The sequence below is a fragment of the Dasypus novemcinctus genome, chromosome 16 (assembly GCF_030445035.2).
Source record: "Dasypus novemcinctus isolate mDasNov1 chromosome 16, mDasNov1.1.hap2, whole genome shotgun sequence".
Taxonomy (NCBI): Eukaryota; Metazoa; Chordata; class Mammalia; order Cingulata; family Dasypodidae; genus Dasypus; species Dasypus novemcinctus.
This window is the reverse complement of record NC_080688.1, coordinates 87,303,920-87,311,151: the sequence shown is the minus strand read 5'-3', so window position 1 is coordinate 87,311,151 and position 7,232 is coordinate 87,303,920. Positions and strand designations below refer to the sequence as shown.

General features: G+C 46.1%; 1 pseudogene; it reads left to right on the top strand.

Annotated features, from left to right (window-relative positions):
• Positions 1 to 4,863: 4,863 nt before the first annotated feature.
• On the top strand, positions 4,864 to 6,201 carry LOC101423012 (etoposide-induced protein 2.4 homolog pseudogene; annotated as a pseudogene).
• Positions 6,202 to 7,232: the final 1,031 nt, after the last annotated feature.

Genomic DNA, 7,232 nt, shown 5'->3' with positions numbered 1-7,232 from the left:
AAAAAAAAAAAAAAAAAGTACAAGGACTAAAATACTCTAAGTGGGGCAAAGCTGCTATCCTAAATAAGGTTTGCACTTCCTAATGAATATTGAGGTGGCCTGGGCAAGTGGGTTTCCATCTGGCAGAACTGTATTATCAACTCTTGTAGATAGAAGTTTTTATCTATAAATATATATATTTAAAGAAGTTGAAGGTTTAAGGAAAAACCATGCAGAAAATAGAGTTCCCATATACCCCATCCCATTAGTAATACCTTGCATTACTGCGTGATACCTTTGTTACAATTGGTGAAAGAATATTATTATAATTGTAGTTACTAGTACAATTACTGTGTTTACATTAGGGTTACCTGTGTTGTAAAGTCCTCTGGATTTTTTAAAATTTTTATTCTAGTAATATATATAAGACCTAAAATCTCCCCTCTAAACCCCATTGAAATATATAATATGGTGCTGTTAATTAAGTTCACAACATTGTACTACTTTTGTGCATAGAATCTTGAATGAACAGCTTTCAAAAGAAGGTGCCAGGAGGAAACTACACATATGGAGATTTTGGAAATATTTTTAATTTAGAGAACATGTGCTGAAAAGGCAGTTAACTATAATGGCTATAATGTGACCAAAAAGGTGTTTAGCCCAGACTGACAACTTCCCCTACCACTGCCTTTAAGCAGGTAAGCATAATACCTGTTCCCGTAAGGCTCTCCTGCCTGTCCTTGCAGAAAGCGGGGCTGCCCCGGGCACAGGCTCCACACTAAGGGACAGCCCACGAGTTCTGCACCCTCTCCTGCAGGATTACTGTAGGAACGAATCAGATAGAGGTTGTAAAGCACTTGGAAAAAAATAACGAGTGCGATAAATGCAAGACACCCTATAATTAATTATGATTTTGTTTTATGAGCCATCTGTTACATTTTATTATGACTCTAGACCTCATCATCGAAGTAGGGTATATGTGTCATACGATTATAATTATAAACTTTACAACAAATAACATTATTACTTTGTTTGCTGTTACTTCTCAACAAAGGAACGAATTCTGAAGTCTCCCCAAAAGATTTTTTTTTTAATTACAGCTACTTTGATTTCCTTCCCAAACCCTTAAATCTGACTTTCTTAGGGGCCCAGGCATCTTTTTTATAAAAGCTCTGTAGTGATTCTGATGTGCACCACAGCTAAGAATCACTGCATTATTTTGATGACTGTTAAATCAGAGAACAACTGTAGTGGTCAGTTAAATATAACTTATTTTAATATACATATATAAATGGAGATTTGAAAAAATACAATAATCTTTGTCAACTAGCCAACAAAGACATGCAAAGAATTTTCCAAGTAATCTGCACCTAAATTTGGACTAAAAAAGAGAAAATACCCTATAGACTGTGATACACGCTGTGAGGCCCTGCGCCCAGCACCCACACACCCCGAGGCTGCACTCGAGGGCTGGGTCCCCAGAAATGCATCCTTGTGCTGCCAGTGCCTCTCCCTGACCTGGAGGGGGTGAGGATGGGGGGGGGCAGGCGAGGAGCTGAGATGAAGACAGTAGCAGCCAGCGCTCCATCCCCAACCCTCCACTCTCCAGTCCTGGGAAGGTTCTAGAAGATGGAGTTTGGCTCACTCTCTTCTCTGTTCTTTTCAGGGGCATAGGAAAGGCCGCCCCCGCTCATCTGGCAGAACTGCTCCAATTCTAGCTCGAGCACAGCTCAGGCTCAGACGGCAGCCCTGCTCCTCCCCCCACCCCCAGGGGCCTCACTTGACAGTGGAAGAAAATCTGGGGGGCAGCCTCCCCCTCAGGAAAATTAGCCCAAGCTAGTTTTATTTACAATGAACTGTTCCAAGAGTTATCGTTCATTCTTCATAAAAATGTGATAGATCCCATCCCTCCCCCCGAGAACAACACCCCCTAGGAGAGGCCCCACCCCCTGGGCCCCTCGAGGAAGCGTGGCATGGGTGCCTTCCTGGCCAACACTGGTCTTTGCCAAGGTGGCCCTGTCGCCTGGCTCTGATCTAGACAACCCCGACGGGCGGTGCGGGTCTAGCAAAGCCTCTGCACTTATTCCTGATTTATGAGGAAGAGGGAACCCTGGGATGGCAGCTCATTCACGCCAGTGGGGAAAGGGGGATGCCCGCCTCAGCCGAGCATCAGCAATGGCTCTGACCCTGCAGCAATAGCGTGATCAGGCCTCCTCCAAAACAGAAGTAGCACAACTCACCAGGCTGCGATCTGTACACAAGCACACAGTTTAATTTAGGGAGAGGAGAAAGAGAACTATATTTTGATCTGGTAATTCCATAGTCAAATAAGATGCAATGATGGGATCTGAAGCAGCTTTTAAAAAAACCCAAACCTTTATTTAGAAATAACTTCAGACTCACCAAAAAAGCTGCAAAAATAGTACAAAGAATATCTATATAGCCTTTTTATCACATCTGCTCATTCTCCCTCTCTTTTTCTCTCTGTCTTAATATGTATATTATGTTTTCTGAACGGGTTGGAAAATAAGTTGTAGACATAAAGCCTCCCTAATCCTAAATACTCAGGCTTACTAACCCCAGTACATTTATCAACATCAGAAAATTAGCAGTTATATACTATTCTCTATTCTTCACACGTTACACCAATTCTTCCAATTTTCACTATAAAGGACCACAAATGTCCTTTATAGCAAAAAAAAGAAAGAAACAGGTTTATAAGGCTTTTTGGAGTCACAACAGCCTTAAGATTCTTCCACTAGCAGGGTAGCATAATAATTGTTAGGACCCCAGAGGCTTGGAAACCTGCTGCTATCAACTGAATTCATGAGTAAGAAATGAAGACACAATGTTGGTTGTGAGCCTTTTCTTTTTTTGTTTCTCCATCTCAGTTTAACTCAACAACTATTTACTGACTGCCTTATATACCCAGGGCAGGGATCTTTGGTTCAACTGGGATACAAAGCAACATATGATACAGTGTCAACACCATTATGAATGAAAATGTTATGAATTAGTAACTAAATAGTGGAAAGGAGGAGGGATATAGTATATTGCTAACTACTGCTGGACCAACACCAGGGGCTTTATACACATCTCACGTTTATTTTTTACAGGTCTCCAGCCACTGAGGCAGGCGCCAGGATCGGAACCAGGCTCTGTCTCAAAAGCCATGCTCTGCTGCAGGAAAATAAGAGGTAGAAGCAGATAAAGTGGAGCAACCAAGAGAAGGGGAGAGTAACAACAATTTGCTGGAGGGAAGGACGCCCTCCCAGGCCTCAAGGACAGCCTTATATTTGAGCAGACTGAAAAAATGGATTGGATTCTGGGAGCAAAGGTGAAAATATGACCCAGACAGAGAGGGAAGTCATGGCTTAAAACTGCTGACTGCTGTGTCCTACCCTCCCACGCAGCAAAACAGCCAGGTAAGTTCCCATGGCACAGCAGCGGAAAGCTGGTGAGGAGCTTGGCAGTAACCATCAGAAATCTCAGATGGATAATCCATGCTATTAATACTGAGTGGAAAACAGCTTCTCCTTTGGAACTACTGGATGGGTGGCTGTCTTTGCATCGTGGGGCTCTTTCTAATTTCTTTTCTTACAAGGAACACACATCTATTTAAGATCAAGAATTATAAGGGTACAGGGGTCATTTCAAAAATTAAATGTCTATTCATTTATTCAGAAACTATTCTGTGAAGTGTGGACAGAAGGAAAGAGTCAGGATTTCCCCAGCACCTGCTCACTGGTCAAGCCATCAGTCAGGCAGTGACCTGGGAAGCCATCTGATCGGAAAGAGATCTTGACTGGGAGCAGCCGAGGGGGCCTGGGTGGGCGACGGGCCAGGCTGGGGCTGGGGTCTGGGTGGTGGAGCTGCCGGGTCCTCCCTGAGGAGAGATTTTGGGGTGCTTCTCTCTCCTCTGTGTAGCTGATATTTTGGGTGGTGTTTTGCCAAGGAAGGGTTAACAATAATGGAAGCTTAATATCTAACGAATCCTACGGACGGTACCAAAATGTTTTGCTAAAGAAATGGCATAAACTCTAAATGCTACATAAAAGCAGCTTTATTCAATTAAATGTGTTTTAGGTTTATACCAAATAATTGTGATAATTGGGTAATCACAGTAGAAAATAATTAGAGATATAGGAAAGAATGGAAGGATATACAAACACTCACCAAATTGGGGGAAAACACAACATCTGATCTTTTATGAGGCCGGGAAGTCCCTCTGGTGGCCACTCAGAGTCCCAGTTGGAAAAAATGGTCTCAGGCAGAGCACCCTCTTCTGGGTGAGACTTCAACCAGCAGCCAAAAGGGGCCCCAATTTTGTAAGAGACCAAGTCTATGATCTCGGTCATGCAACTCTCGATTTGTCAGGTCCCCCTGGAAGAACAATGCCCTTCCCCAGGGGAACGGCCGGTTCCCCGAGGAGGGACATCGTGCCCCGAAGTGCTCCTAGTCTACACATGGTCCCCTGAACAGGTACATGAAGGTTTTCAGCTTTTACTTTTACAGGGGATACAAACAGGACGTGCAAATGCCACGTCTGGTAACTTGTTCCTCTTCAACATTTGTTTTTTTGGTCACTAGGTGAGGGGGTTGCCTGCCTAGCAGCGTTACAACATTCCAAAGGACAATGGACAAGTTAATCATTCACAACTCTAGGCTAATAAAACAGCAGACACTATTGATTAGAAAGCTTATGAATTCACAGCTCTTCATAGTTTTCTTATAGTACATCGGGCAGTGAAGAGAGGGCTGGCAGGGTCTAACCTTTCTCCAGTCCCCCAGCAGGGGACTCAAGGCCTCCACCTGGGGTACTTGTACATCTCAAAGCCAGGTGCGCGAATCCAGCAAGAGAGGAGCAGCGCAGGAGAAGAGCACATGGAGCCTTGGCCCAGGGATGCTGCGAGCACAGGCCACGTGGACCATGGCCCATCGGGAGAATTTTCTAGGCTGCGCTCGAGTGGCCGAGTACTCAGGTGTGGCCTCCTCCTGTTTTATGGAGTTTTTATTCCTGTGCTTTGGTCACTATCAGCACAAATTAGTGGTGATCCATGGCTACACAGAGATGTTTGGTCATGGCTGGGATTCATCCTTGCATCAATTTCCAGGCCTCTTTGGGTGCTCCCCTGTCTGTGCTAGCAAAGTTGTCAATGCCATTTGGTTTTGAGATGTAGCTGATCTGGCCTTTGAGGTATCGGGCAAGAAGCCTCACCAGGCCCTACTGACAGCAAAAGAGCTGAGAAGCGGATGTGGCTCAAGCAACTGGGCTCCCGTCCACCATATAGGAGGTCCAGGGTTCGATGCCCAGGGCCTCCTGGCGAAGGCGAGCTGGCCCATGTGGCGAGCTGACCTATGTGGAGTGCTGGCCTATGCAGGGTACTGCCCCATGCAGGAGTCTTGCGCCGTGCAGGAGTGCTGGCCCATATGGAGAGCTGGCACAGCAAGACGACGCAACAAAAAAGACACAGAGAAGAGATAATAAGAGACACAGCAGATCAGGGACCTGAGGTGGTGCAAGAGACTAATCACCTTTCTCCCACTCCAGAAGGTCCCAGGATCGGTTCTTAGAGCCGCCTAATGAGAATAGAAGAAGACACAGAATAACACACAGTGGAGGGAGCAGACAATAGAGGGAGGTGGGAGAAATAAATAAATAAATCTTTTAAAAAAAAAGGAGCTGCCCCCTGCTCCTCCACCTTGGTCTGCGGGCTCCTTTCCTGGACCTGGGGGGTCCGTACGTCTCTCTCCAGCCAGCTCGTTGGTCAGCTGCTTAGTCTCTTACATATGGCCCTTCTCTAATCACTGTGGTGCTTTGAATATTGCTTGTTCAATAAAGGAAGTGAAATGCACCTGCGGCTGTCAAGAGAGGAAGGAAGTGGCCTTGCTACTTTGGAGGCGGTTTGCCCTTGATTTTCTCACAGCACGGCAGTCGTCTGACATTAGCAGTGGCGCCCTCTTCTCCATCCTCTCTCCTTTATCCATGACCAGCGCCGGTGAAGCCGAGGCCCCTGGCAAGACCTACCTTTCCCTGATGCGCCTCTGCTCATTAAAGGGCTTATTAACCGCAGACTTCACAAGACGGTCCACCTGCAGCGGCTCACCCTCTGCAGACGGGCTCCGCACCGCATCTGTCACCTGCCAGGTGACAGTGGCTCTGGCCACCGAGTCCCCGGCCATCCAAAGGGGCCAGTGGGTGGAGGCTGTGGCAGGTTTTAGCCTGCTCACCTCCCCTACCTAGGGAAGGCAGGCCCCAGCCCACCAAGGGCCCTTTGGCCAACGGGAATTTTTGTCCCTGGTGCTCATCAGGCAGAATCTCCTGACACCAAAATGTAGGTTTTTAATTATTTTATTTATGTTTAAAGAAGCTTTAGATTATATAAATGTTACATCAAAAATATAGGGGATTCCCATATGCCCTCTTCCCCCCTACTTTCCTCCACTAACATCTTTCATTAGTTTGGTACATTTGTTACAATTGTGAACACATACTGAAGCATTGCACATACCACGGTCTATGGTTTACGCTGTAGTTTACCCTTTGCACCACACAATTTTATAGGTTTTGACAAAATGCAAAATGGCCTGTATCCGTCATTGCAATGTCATGCAGGACAATTCCAATGTCCACAAAATGCCCCGTGTTACATACATTCTTCCCCCTTCCTCCTCTCAGAACCTCTGGTGGCCACTGCCTTTAATCAATGACACACGTTCTTCCAGTGCTAGAATAATAATAAATTTACTTCACTACTGAAGTCTTGAGGATTTGGGGATGGTGATGCCCACTCTGCCTCTGGTTGAGAGGGGGCTGAGATCCCAGGGGGCAGGTGGATGGGACTGTCTTGCTTGCAGTCGTGGAGACTCTCTGTTTTGGGGGCTGGACATTCTCCATCACCCTCCTTTTGCTATTGGTCCTGGGCAAGTCCGAGGAGGTAGAATTTTAAGACCACCCTGAGTCTGAGAGGTTTTTCTGCAGCTCTTTTCTGGTACTTCCCAGCTCCTGTGCCTGGACCAATTTGAAGACTTGTTTTTCTCCCTGTGCCATTCCCTCTCTTCCTGCCTGCCGGCGCCCTTGGCTGGATGGCTGTGATTTGTGGGTTTGTTATTTTTGCTTGTCTGTGAAGCACTTTCATCAAATGTGGGGTAAGGGAGCTGCTCGCGGCCACTGCCTTCGGAGCCGTCACTGTTGTCTTTCTTATAACTCAGGTGAGGTGTAGGTCTCTTGTTCCACTGCAAGAAAATGAGCC